Source organism: Coenobita brevimanus, chromosome 27 (genome assembly GCF_032717465.1).
Source record: "Coenobita brevimanus isolate Jiangsu-jjx chromosome 27, ASM3271746v2, whole genome shotgun sequence".
Lineage (NCBI taxonomy): Eukaryota > Metazoa > Arthropoda > Malacostraca > Decapoda > Coenobitidae > Coenobita > Coenobita brevimanus.
Window position 1 is genome coordinate 7,698,889 of NC_136980.1, and position 12,406 is coordinate 7,711,294.

The window sequence follows — 12,406 nt, forward strand, 5'->3', positions numbered from 1 at the left end:
AAAATACACCCTCTGAAACTCTGAAATGGACTGTGAGCCATGTTTCAGTACACAGTAGGCATCAGCGTTTCAGCAATGCAATGAAACACCAAGAGGAAGAAATGGTGTTTAATTATGAGAAAATAAATAGTGGTTTCACCTATAATTCGCCTGAGGAACAACTCGGTGTCACACTCTATATCATTTCAGTAATAACCTAGCTTGTACTACAGTTATATTTTGTAGTTTTTATCCAAGCATGGTTTTGACCCACAGATGCCTTATTCAAATACCGAATATTATTATCGTTATTATTATTTTTATTCTTATCATCCACTCACTCAGTGTAGGGTTGCCTCATGATCTCTACACTGAGTGACATGCCAAATGATTTCCTGTACCCAGGAAACCATTTACTACGCTGGGTGGTAACCATATAACCGGGGTTTTTGGCAGGGTTAAGCGTCCCCCAGATTCCCCTATCTAAAATCACTTAATCATGGCAGAGGGCCCCGGAGGGTCCAATACCTGCCCAGGACCCCAACCAAATGGGCAGATATGCGTGGCCATGTGCAATGTGAGAGGTGTGAATGAAGAGAGCAAGAGCGTGGAAGTGGTGAATGTGTTCAAGAGTGCGAGATATGCCGTGATGGCTTTGTGTGAAACGATGATGAAAGGGTGTGAAGTGGAGGAGTGGGAGGGTGTGAAATGTGTAAGATCAGGCATGAATGGGCGAGGAAGATGCAAGGAAGGAGTTGCTTTGTTGATGAATAAGGTGTGGCAGAGTGGAATGAGAGACTACAAATGTGTCAGCTCGAGGTGTATATACTGTATATCAAGTTCAAGTTTGAGAAGGTGAAAGTTGCGGTCATTTTAGCGTATGCACCGTGTGAGGACAGGAGTGAGACAGAGAAAGACAGGTTTTGGGACGAGCTCGATGAAGCAGTGGGAGAAATGTCCAGGAGCTATAAAGTGATCGTAATGGGTGATATGAATGGAGGAGTAGGCACTGGTCCTGAGGATAATGTAACTGGTTGTTATGGAGTACCAGGAGAAAATGATAACGAGAAGCGACTGAAGGATATGTGTCAGGAGAGGAGGTTGTGCATTTGTAACTCGTATTTCAGGCACAAAGATCCACATAAATATACATGGTAGAGAAGGAACGGGGATCGTGCTGAAAGAAGCCTGATTGATTACGTGCTCAAAGAGAGGTCGATGCTGGGAATGATTGCTGGTACGAGGGTTGTGAGAGGACGATGTGGAGTTCTGTCAGATCATATGACTGTGGTAAGCAAGATCAAGCTGAAAGGAGTGACGTGGATCAGGAGAGAGAGCAGTCAGGGAGAAAGACTGAAAGTTGAGAAATTGAGGATCAAAGAAATGGCAGATGATTACAGGACCAAAGAAGAGGAGTTAGAATCAGTGAATTGGAATGAAATGGATCTGGACAGCCTGTGGAATGCATACAGGGATTGCTTAGTTAGGAATGCTAAAGCAGTGTGTGGTGTGGCAAGAGTAACAACAAAGAAGAAAGGTACGGCATGGTGGGATGATGAGGTTAAGAAAGCAGTGGAGGAAAAGAGGAAGAGGTGGCTAAAGTGGTTACAGAACAGGAGTTCTGTTGAAATATGAAATGAATATATTGAGAGCAAGAAGCATGTAAAGAGACAAGTGAAGAGGAAAAAGCAGGTAAACGATGATCTAGGAAGAAAAATGAATGCAAACTACTCTGAAAATAGAAAGTTATTCTGGAAAGAGGTGTGGAAATGTAGAAGTGACGGCAGAAAGTAATGCCATAGTGTGAAGGATGAAGGTGGTAGATTATTAACCCATGGGGCTAAAGTAAGGACGAGATAGAAATAATATTTTGAAAGCCTGATGAATGGGAAAAGAGAGAGCAGAGCGGCTGTAAACATGACTGGTTTGGGGGGGGGGTGCAGAGAAGGAATGTAGTGCCAGGAGGAGTGACACTGGCACAGGTGAAGTGCTGTGAAGCGGCTGAAAAATCGGAAAGCTGCTGGGGTTGATGAGGTGTATGCAGAGATGCTTAAGTGTAGTGGAGAGAGTGGAATGACGTGCTTGTTGGAGATATGTAAGAAGGCATGGATGACTAAAACTGTGCCTGCAGAGTGGAAAAAGGCTGTGACTGTACCCCTGTACAAAAATAAAGGTAGGCGAAGTGAGTGCAAGAATTATCGTGGTATATGTTTATTGTGTGTGGTAGGGAAGGTATATGGAAGAATACTGTAGAGAAAGTATGAGAGATATCAGAAGTCCTAGTGTGTGATGAACACGGTGACTTTAGGAGTGGCAGAGGATGTGTGGATCAAATATTTGCAGTGAGACAGATAGCAGAGAAGGCTTGTGAGAAGGACCATAAAGTGTGTATGGACTTCATGCATCTGGGAAAAGCATTCGACAAAGTGGACAGAAAAGGACTGTGGAAAGTTTGCGCATGTACGGTATAAATGGTAAGCTGCTAGGTGCAGTCAAGAGTTTTTATGATGGTAGTGAAGCATGTGTAAGGGCTAATGGGCATCTAAGTGAATAGTTCATGATCGGTGTGGGCGTGCGACAAGGTTGTGTGATGTCCCGATGGTTGTTCAATATATATGGATGAGGTGATGAGAGAAGTAAAAACACGAGTAATGGAGAGACGCATGGCGTTGGTAATGAATGGTGATGGACGGAATATCTCAAATCTGTTGTATGCTGATGATGCAGTACTACTTGCAAATACCGGAAAGGAAGTTGGTAGACTAGTGCCGAGTTTTGCTGATCTCTGTGAGTGTCGTGCCTTGAGAGTAAATGTAGAAGAGTAAAGAAATGGTTATTCAGAGAGGAGGTGACTCCCAGTGCGAAGTTACAGTGAACGGAGAGAGACTGGAAATGGTGAGAGAGTTCAAATACCTGGGTACAGTGATGGAAAAGAGAGGAAAATGTGCAAAAAAAGTGGAAAGTAGAGTGACACAAGGAAGAAAAGTAGCTGGTGCAATGAAGACCTTGATAAAAAACAGAGGCTTGAATGTTGCAGCTGCACGAGGCTTCCATGAAGGAGTGTTAATGCCAACTTTAACATATGGTTGCGAGACTATGGTGCGGTATGAAAATCGAAAGTCGAGACTGCTGAGGAATGTATCTGGAGTACAGAGAGTGGATAGGATACGAAATAATGTGATTCATGAAAGATGTGGAGTGAGGAAGTCTGTGGACACCTGAATCGAAGAGAGTGTACTGAGATGGTATGGTCATGTGGAGAGAATGGATACCAACAGAGTGGTGAAAAAGGTCTCTGAGCGAATTTGAAGGAGGGAGGAGACGAGGCAGGCCAAGGAGAAGGTGGAGAGATGTGGTGGATGAGAGTGTGAGGAAGAGAGGTTTGGAAGTCGGTGAGGCTAGGGAACTGACAAGAGATCAAGCTGCCTGGATAAATATTGTGAGGAGAAGTGCACGATCAGGGATTTGGCACCCTTTTTTAACGTGGCAGCGTCCGGATTTACTCTATCGGATACGTTTATGTGAAGCTACAGAACATGGTGAATGTTTTTGGCGTATCCGATAGAGCCAGGACTCCGGGGGCTTGAATGATGAGTGAATGGAAGCGTGGCCCACTGGACTGGGCAAATTTGGGCTGTCTGGACATTGCTACTCTTCACCCTGCCCTGGGGTGGGAAAGGAGGTCCGGATGATGATGATGATGATTATTATTAATATCATTATTATTATCATCATGATTGTTCTTAATTTTATTTATTATTAAAGGAAGATGGTAATGATGATGATGATGATGAACATGATAATGATGAGCGAGTGAATGAATGTGTGGCTCATTCCATTGGTAATAATGTTGATTAGTTCATTCCCTTTTTATTTTTTTTCCGGTACCCTACTTCACTCTACTGTTGGATAAGAAAAAGACGTTGAGATGATGATGATGATGGTGGTGATGATTTAACAGCAAAAACAAACATAACTTACGACAGTTGGTTATATAGGTACGAGTCTATGAATCCCACCGTAGGACTACTGGCAGGACTCATAGTACAATTATTTTATTTGATAGCGTAGTTTTGTTGCAGCAGTGTCATTTTTTTTTTTTTTTTTTTTTTTTATAGGATGGGTGTGTAAGGGTTTGCGTCTGCGGGGTGGTTGGTGTGTATAGGCTGCGTTCTTTTCTTTTCTTTTTTTTGTTATAAAAAATATTGCTTTTAACTGACATTTAATTTTTGTTCCTGTAGCGTTGCTTCTTTTCTTTTATTGGTGGTTTTAGACAGAGACCACACAAGGGTTTGTATCTGGATGGCTGGGGTTTGTTGGGTTACGATGTTAGCTTAGACTCAGTTAAGGAAATATCTGGCCTTTTTTTCGTGTCAGTTTGGTACAGAGACGGCAAAAGGGTTTACACTGACAGATGGTTGGGGTTTGTTGTTCTACGATTTCAGGTTAGACTCGGCCATAAAAATACTTGGCCATTTTTCGTGTAAGTTTGGTACACAAACGGCAAATGGATCTATTCTTACAGATGGTTGGGGTTTGTTGTTGTAGGATTTCAGGTTAGACTGTTGCAGAAATATCTGGCCTTTTTTCGTGTCAGTTTGGTACAGAGACGGAAAAGTATGGACAGGTGTTTGGTGTTTAACACTGGAATCCAAGTAAGTCAATCACAAAAATATTACTTTTGTTCGTCCATCGATTTTGTTCCAACGAATGCGCTTTTTCTTCTTGCGTGGCGGGTCAGACCACAGGGGTGGAGTAGGAGGCATGTCCGCGTTCCTGCGCAACTTGTCGATGAACCACTTTTTCAGTTTCCATACCGAGTATTCCACGTCCTTGGGACGAGTCTTTAGAAAGGCGGTCAGTTCCTCATACACTGTTTGGGCGCTGACTGTGTTTTGCACTTCTTTAAGCCAGTCTAGGAAAAGTCTGTACTTCTTATTGCAGTACAGATTAAGCAGACTTCCTGTGAGGGACAGGATGTCTGCTATATCTCGAGCTTTTTCTCTTGCGGCCTGTTCAGGGGGGAGTGAGGCGAGATTAACACAGCGACTAAAACCCAGCAGACGTACATTGTTACTTTTGCGTTTTTCACAAATAATAGTTTTACGGGATAGGTTGTGAAATGCGAATCCGCTCTGATGGAGACAATGAATGTGTTTGGTGGCCTTGGTTATAACTTTGACTGCATGAATGTTTGAATATAGACTTAGGAATACACCTTTTCCGCCCCAGGAATCCCTGAAGACTAAACACCGGGGTTCTTCATCGATTACTCCCAGAAGATGCGGTACACCTGGGAGCCCACGAAGCCGGCACAGCATCCGAGCCTCGTGTTCACCACCCCACCGGGTGACCACAACATTCGTTGCCTCCTGACCACAGTACAGCACACACTGATGAATACCGCGATACATCGTATTGGTGTCGACTTTGGTGTGACCCAGGGTGACGCCCAGGATATTCCATTTACACCACAACTGCTCCCACCGAAAGCAAGCAACAGAAGAGCAGGGTTGTGTGTCCAATGGGAGCAGCGTACCCGCACTGTCCTCTACTATATCAATGTTTTCCGCCTACTGGTCCTCATTTTTTGCCTCCTGGTCCACACTGTCTGTTTCCCGGTCCATGCTTTCTTCCTCTTGGTCCACAATGTCTCTCTCCTGGTCCTCTTTTTCTTCCTCCTGGTCTCCATTTTCTGTCACAGAGACTTCGCTTTCTCTCTCATGATCATCATCTGTCTCACAGTCCTCCCTTTCCTGCTCATGGTACCTTTCTATCTCACACCTCTCACCTTTCATCACTTCATGCCCCTTGTCGTCTCTGGCCTCTTCTGAAACATTTTCACCTGCCTCTGAAGCATCGCTCTCCCCTCATCTTTTCTGCCAGAGTCATGTGACACTTGATCTGTCCAGTCCTCTCTCTCCCTATCTTGCTGCCCTAGTCCTGTGTCTCCCAATTCTACACGAGGTTCAGGCCGTGTGTTGGAATGGTTCTCTGCAGCTAACATGAGGAGGAGCCAAACTGGAAATAATGCACACAGGAAAGCACGAGCCCAGAAGTATGTCGGAAGCGGTGCCAGCGGTGCACCAGTCCGATAGAGGTGAAACATCTCCTGGAATCTTACAGGGAGCACCAATATTGATCCCAGGACTGGATTGCGATGAGCAGGAGTGGGAGTGGGGAGCGGTGTGGTTGGAGCAAGATGAGATAAGACTGGGATTCCATGAAACCAGGAAAGCCATGGGTGCTCCTGCTGTGTCTTTCTTACTAGCGACTCCCGGACAAACTCATGTAACTCCCTCTCCAACCAGACTGCTGTGTATATGCACCACACAATCGCTATTCCCACCAACAGTGCCCGAAACGCGCCACTTTTGCTGCATCGGCTGCGACTGTGTGTGGTAGTTTTGGCTGTGCGTAGTGAAATTAGTTGTCGAATCTACCGCTGATACGCCGCCTTGATTTTAGTGAGGCTGACCCCATCACCTACGCTCTCTGGGAAGTTCATTGTGTCGCAAATACTAAACGAACCACTTATACCGAAAGAACAGAAACCACCTGAGAACAAATGACTAAAATATGAATAAATTATGTATCAATAATTCCAATTACAAATCCTTAAAATATTAATAATCAGCAACTAATCGCTCAAATGCAAATCTCTTGAGTTACAACCAACAAAGTGAATAACACAGATATGAATCAACGAATCACTGATATGTAAACTGCAAAACTGTTAACTCAAGAAGCATTAATGATTTCCTTTGAGGAATAAAGAGTTACGAGTGACGTGTTTTAAGTTGCGTGACTTTGTAGGTAAATTGAAACTGGAGGGAAAAGTGATTGGAAAGTGGGTAGGTAGGTAGGGGGGCGGGTAGATACAGAAGTGGGTAGGCAGGTAGATGATGTGGAGTAGGGAGGAAGGCAGAGAAATAGATAAGTGGGTAGGTATGTAGGTAGGTAGACAGGTAGGTAGGTAGACAGGTAGGTAGGTAAACAGACTATAGCAATGATGATGACTAGTGATAATAAAAGTGGACTGAAAAGAATTGTGATGATGATATACAGTAGGTGATGGTGATGATGGTAGTAATGATGATAAAGATGGTGATGACTGGTAACCAAAGTGATGATAGCAATAACGATAATGGCGATAATTGTAAAGGTAGTAATGATGACTGATGATAGTCGTAAAGATAGTAATGATGACTGATGATAGTTATACACATAGTAATGATGACTGATGATAGTTATACACATAGTAATGATGACTGATGATAGTTATAAAGATAGTAATGATGACTGATGATAGTTATAAAGATAGTAATGATGACTGATGATAGTTATAAAGATAGTAATGATGACTGATGATAGTTATAAAGGTAGTAATGATGACTGATGATAGTTATAAAGATAGTAATGATGACTGATGATAGTTATAAAGATAGTAATGATGACTGATGATAGTTATAAAGATAGTAATGATGACTGATGATAGTTATAAAGATAGTAATGATGACTGATGATAGTTATAAAGATAGTAATGATGACTGATGATAGTTATAAAGATAATAATGATAACTGATGATAGTTATAATGATAGTAATGATGAATGATGATAGTTAGTGATAGTGATGATGACATGATGGTTATAAAGATAGTAATGATGACTGATGATAAAGATGGTGATAACTGATAACCAGAGTGATCATAGTAATGATGATTATGATGAAAGTTATAGTGATGATAAAGATAATGATGACAGTGTTTGTAGTAGTGATATAATGAAGATAATGGTAGCGATGCTGATGATGAAAATAGTGATATTGTTGATGGTTGAACTTCCATACCTCACATTCTCACACACTCATTTGCCATACCTCTGCACCTCCTTGGCCTACTACACTTCGATATGAGGCCCTAAACTCCCTCCCAATCCCCCGAAAGGAGGATGGTGGACTGCAGGAATAGGGCAACTTCAGTCTGTAGTCCATTAAGGCCCCGTCACACGATCAATGAGCAAGTGTGGTGGCCAAGCACGCTTCACAGCAGTTTCGAAGCATGGTGACGAAGCAAGGTAGAAAGCGTGGTTCAGCATAAAGACTGTTCACATGTTTACTGACTCCCCTGCGCTCAGGGCTCTGTTCAGTGTGTGGGAGGTGTGTGAGAGACGTTTGCGCCCTGTTTGTCCCACGGCTTTATTATGTCCAGAGTGCACCTGCTATTATTTTTCTGGATATGTTTCAGTAGTTTGATATAAGTGTCAGTTCTCGCATTTCTGTTCTAGAATGCTTCACTTTTCACCTGCCACAAACAGGAAAGCTCCTATACTTCTCAATTAGATGTAATGTTCCAGTCAAAAGGAAGATTCGTGGTACATGTAGAGGTATTTTGTGGCTCCAATGTGGGTAGGCTAGGGGCGGCGACGGACTCCATCCTATAATCTTTGGTGGCTACCGGCGCGGGGGCTGTGGACACGCACTGGGTTGTCACACGATCAGTGGGCAAGTGTGGAGGCCGAGCAAGGTCACGGTGCCGAGGCGAAGAGCGTGGTTCAGCTGGAGTTTTGGGTCGTTGACGAACCTGCTCGAGCAAGGATGGTGCTTCAGTTCCGCATGTCTACACGATCATTTTCCATGCATTCTCCGCGGCCCGCGCCCATGCTGAATCACCACACTTGCCCATTGATCGTGTGACGGGGCCTTTAGGTTCACGTTCAGATGAAATGGGAGAAATGGAGTTCCCCCGAGCTAAGCCCTGTATTGGACTATATAGCCCCGCAAGGGTTACAGGAGCGAGCTACCACTCCCAGCACGGCAGACCGGGCGAGGATCGAACTCGCAATCCCCCGATTACGAGTCCAGCGCGCTACCACTGTGCTACCGCGCCCCCCTCACGTTCAGAAGAGTGTGGGGCCAAAACTCTTTACCATATAATTCCACACTCCTGACCCACCACACCTCCGCCCACGTTCAGACACACTACCTGTTTCAGCTCCCTCAAGTACTTCCCTATCCCCCAAAAGCAGGATGGTGTACTGCAGAAGGCCAATTTAAGGCTGCAGTCCACTGGCTTCTCATTTCAAATGAGCCTGGGGCCACAACAACGGCTACAACACCCCTACATACATTCACTCACCATCTAAACATACCATCTAAGCACACACTCTTTCTACCCTATATTAACTTTCTCATGTTGGGGACAACTCTAGAATTCTGTGCTGGCTATCACCAGACGTTAATTTCTACAAATATTTTCTCTTTCCATAATTAACTAAGATAGCAATATGTGAGACCGTAAAAGTATTCATCTGGTAAGAAAGGGGAATTACGGCAACAAATCTTAAAATGTATCGGTGTTGGTGGAGGTATGTGTTGTGTTGTATATTATGATGTAGCTACACCCCCAGAACTACATAATACGTCCCTCAGGTTTGTATTTGACGAGATGTACACCAAAAATACACCCTCTGAAACTCTGAAATGGACTGTGAGCCATGTTTCAGTACACAGTAGGCATCAGCGTTTCAGCAATGCAATGAAACACCAAGAGGAAGAACTGGTGTTTAATTATGAGAAAATAAATAGTGGTTTCACCTATAATTCGCCTGAGGAACAACTCGGTGTCACACTCTATATCATTTCAGTAATAACCTAGCTTGTACTACAGTTATATTTTGTAGTTTTTATCCAAGCATGGTTTTGACCCACAGATGCCTTATTCAAATACCGAATATTATTATCGTTATTATTATTTTTATTCTTATCATCCACTCACTCAGTGTAGGGTTGCCTCATGATCTCTACACTGAGTGACATGCCAAATGATTTCCTGTACCCAGGAAACCATTTACTACGCTGGGTGGTAACCATATAACCGGGGTTTTTGGCAGGGTTAAGCGTCCCCCAGATTCCCCTATCTAAAATCACTTAATCATGGCAGAGGGCCCCGGAGGGTCCAATACCTGCCCAGGACCCCAACCAAATGGGCAGATATGCGTGGCCATGTGCAATGTGAGAGGTGTGAATGAAGAGAGCAAGAGCGTGGAAGTGGTGAATGTGTTCAAGAGTGCGAGATATGCCGTGATGGCTTTGTGTGAAACGATGATGAAAGGGTGTGAAGTGGAGGAGTGGGAGGGTGTGAAATGTGTAAGATCAGGCATGAATGGGCGAGGAAGATGCAAGGAAGGAGTTGCTTTGTTGATGAATAAGGTGTGGCAGAGTGGAATGAGAGACTACAAATGTGTCAGCTCGAGGTGTATATACTGTATATCAAGTTCAAGTTTGAGAAGGTGAAAGTTGCGGTCATTTTAGCGTATGCACCGTGTGAGGACAGGAGTGAGACAGAGAAAGACAGGTTTTGGGACGAGCTCGATGAAGCAGTGGGAGAAATGTCCAGGAGCTATAAAGTGATCGTAATGGGTGATATGAATGGAGGAGTAGGCACTGGTCCTGAGGATAATGTAACTGGTTGTTATGGAGTACCAGGAGAAAATGATAACGAGAAGCGACTGAAGGATATGTGTCAGGAGAGGAGGTTGTGCATTTGTAACTCGTATTTCAGGCACAAAGATCCACATAAATATACATGGTAGAGAAGGAACGGGGATCGTGCTGAAAGAAGCCTGATTGATTACGTGCTCAAAGAGAGGTCGATGCTGGGAATGATTGCTGGTACGAGGGTTGTGAGAGGACGATGTGGAGTTCTGTCAGATCATATGACTGTGGTAAGCAAGATCAAGCTGAAAGGAGTGACGTGGATCAGGAGAGAGAGCAGTCAGGGAGAAAGACTGAAAGTTGAGAAATTGAGGATCAAAGAAATGGCAGATGATTACAGGACCAAAGAAGAGGAGTTAGAATCAGTGAATTGGAATGAAATGGATCTGGACAGCCTGTGGAATGCATACAGGGATTGCTTAGTTAGGAATGCTAAAGCAGTGTGTGGTGTGGCAAGAGTAACAACAAAGAAGAAAGGTACGGCATGGTGGGATGATGAGGTTAAGAAAGCAGTGGAGGAAAAGAGGAAGAGGTGGCTAAAGTGGTTACAGAACAGGAGTTCTGTTGAAATATGAAATGAATATATTGAGAGCAAGAAGCATGTAAAGAGACAAGTGAAGAGGAAAAAGCAGGTAAACGATGATCTAGGAAGAAAAATGAATGCAAACTACTCTGAAAATAGAAAGTTATTCTGGAAAGAGGTGTGGAAATGTAGAAGTGACGGCAGAAAGTAATGCCATAGTGTGAAGGATGAAGGTGGTAGATTATTAACCCATGGGGCTAAAGTAAGGACGAGATAGAAATAATATTTTGAAAGCCTGATGAATGGGAAAAGAGAGAGCAGAGCGGCTGTAAACATGACTGGTTTGGGGGGGTGCAGAGAAGGAATGTAGTGCCAGGAGGAGTGACACTGGCACAGGTGAAGTGCTGTGAAGCGGCTGAAAAATCGGAAAGCTGCTGGGGTTGATGAGGTGTATGCAGAGATGCTTAAGTGTAGTGGAGAGAGTGGAATGACGTGCTTGTTGGAGATATGTAAGAAGGCATGGATGACTAAAACTGTGCCTGCAGAGTGGAAAAAGGCTGTGACTGTACCCCTGTACAAAAATAAAGGTAGGCGAAGTGAGTGCAAGAATTATCGTGGTATATGTTTATTGTGTGTGGTAGGGAAGGTATATGGAAGAATACTGTAGAGAAAGTATGAGAGATATCAGAAGTCCTAGTGTGTGATGAACACGGTGACTTTAGGAGTGGCAGAGGATGTGTGGATCAAATATTTGCAGTGAGACAGATAGCAGAGAAGGCTTGTGAGAAGGACCATAAAGTGTGTATGGACTTCATGCATCTGGGAAAAGCATTCGACAAAGTGGACAGAAAAGGACTGTGGAAAGTTTGCGCATGTACGGTATAAATGGTAAGCTGCTAGGTGCAGTCAAGAGTTTTTATGATGGTAGTGAAGCATGTGTAAGGGCTAATGGGCATCTAAGTGAATAGTTCATGATCGGTGTGGGCGTGCGACAAGGTTGTGTGATGTCCCGATGGTTGTTCAATATATATGGATGAGGTGATGAGAGAAGTAAAAACACGAGTAATGGAGAGACGCATGGCGTTGGTAATGAATGGTGATGGACGGAATATCTCAAATCTGTTGTATGCTGATGATGCAGTACTACTTGCAAGTACCGGAAAGGAAGTTGGTAGACTAGCGCTGAGTTTTGTTGATGTCTGTGAGTGTCGCGACTTGAGAGTAAATGTAGAAGAGTAAAGAGATGGTTATTGAGAGAGGAGGTGACTCCCAGTGCGAAGTTACAGTGAACGGGGAGAGACTGCAATTGGTGAGAGAGTTCAAATACCTGGGTACAGTGATGGAAAAGAGAGGAAAATGTGCAAAAAAAGTGGAATGTAGAGTGACACAAGGAAGAAAAGTAGCTGGT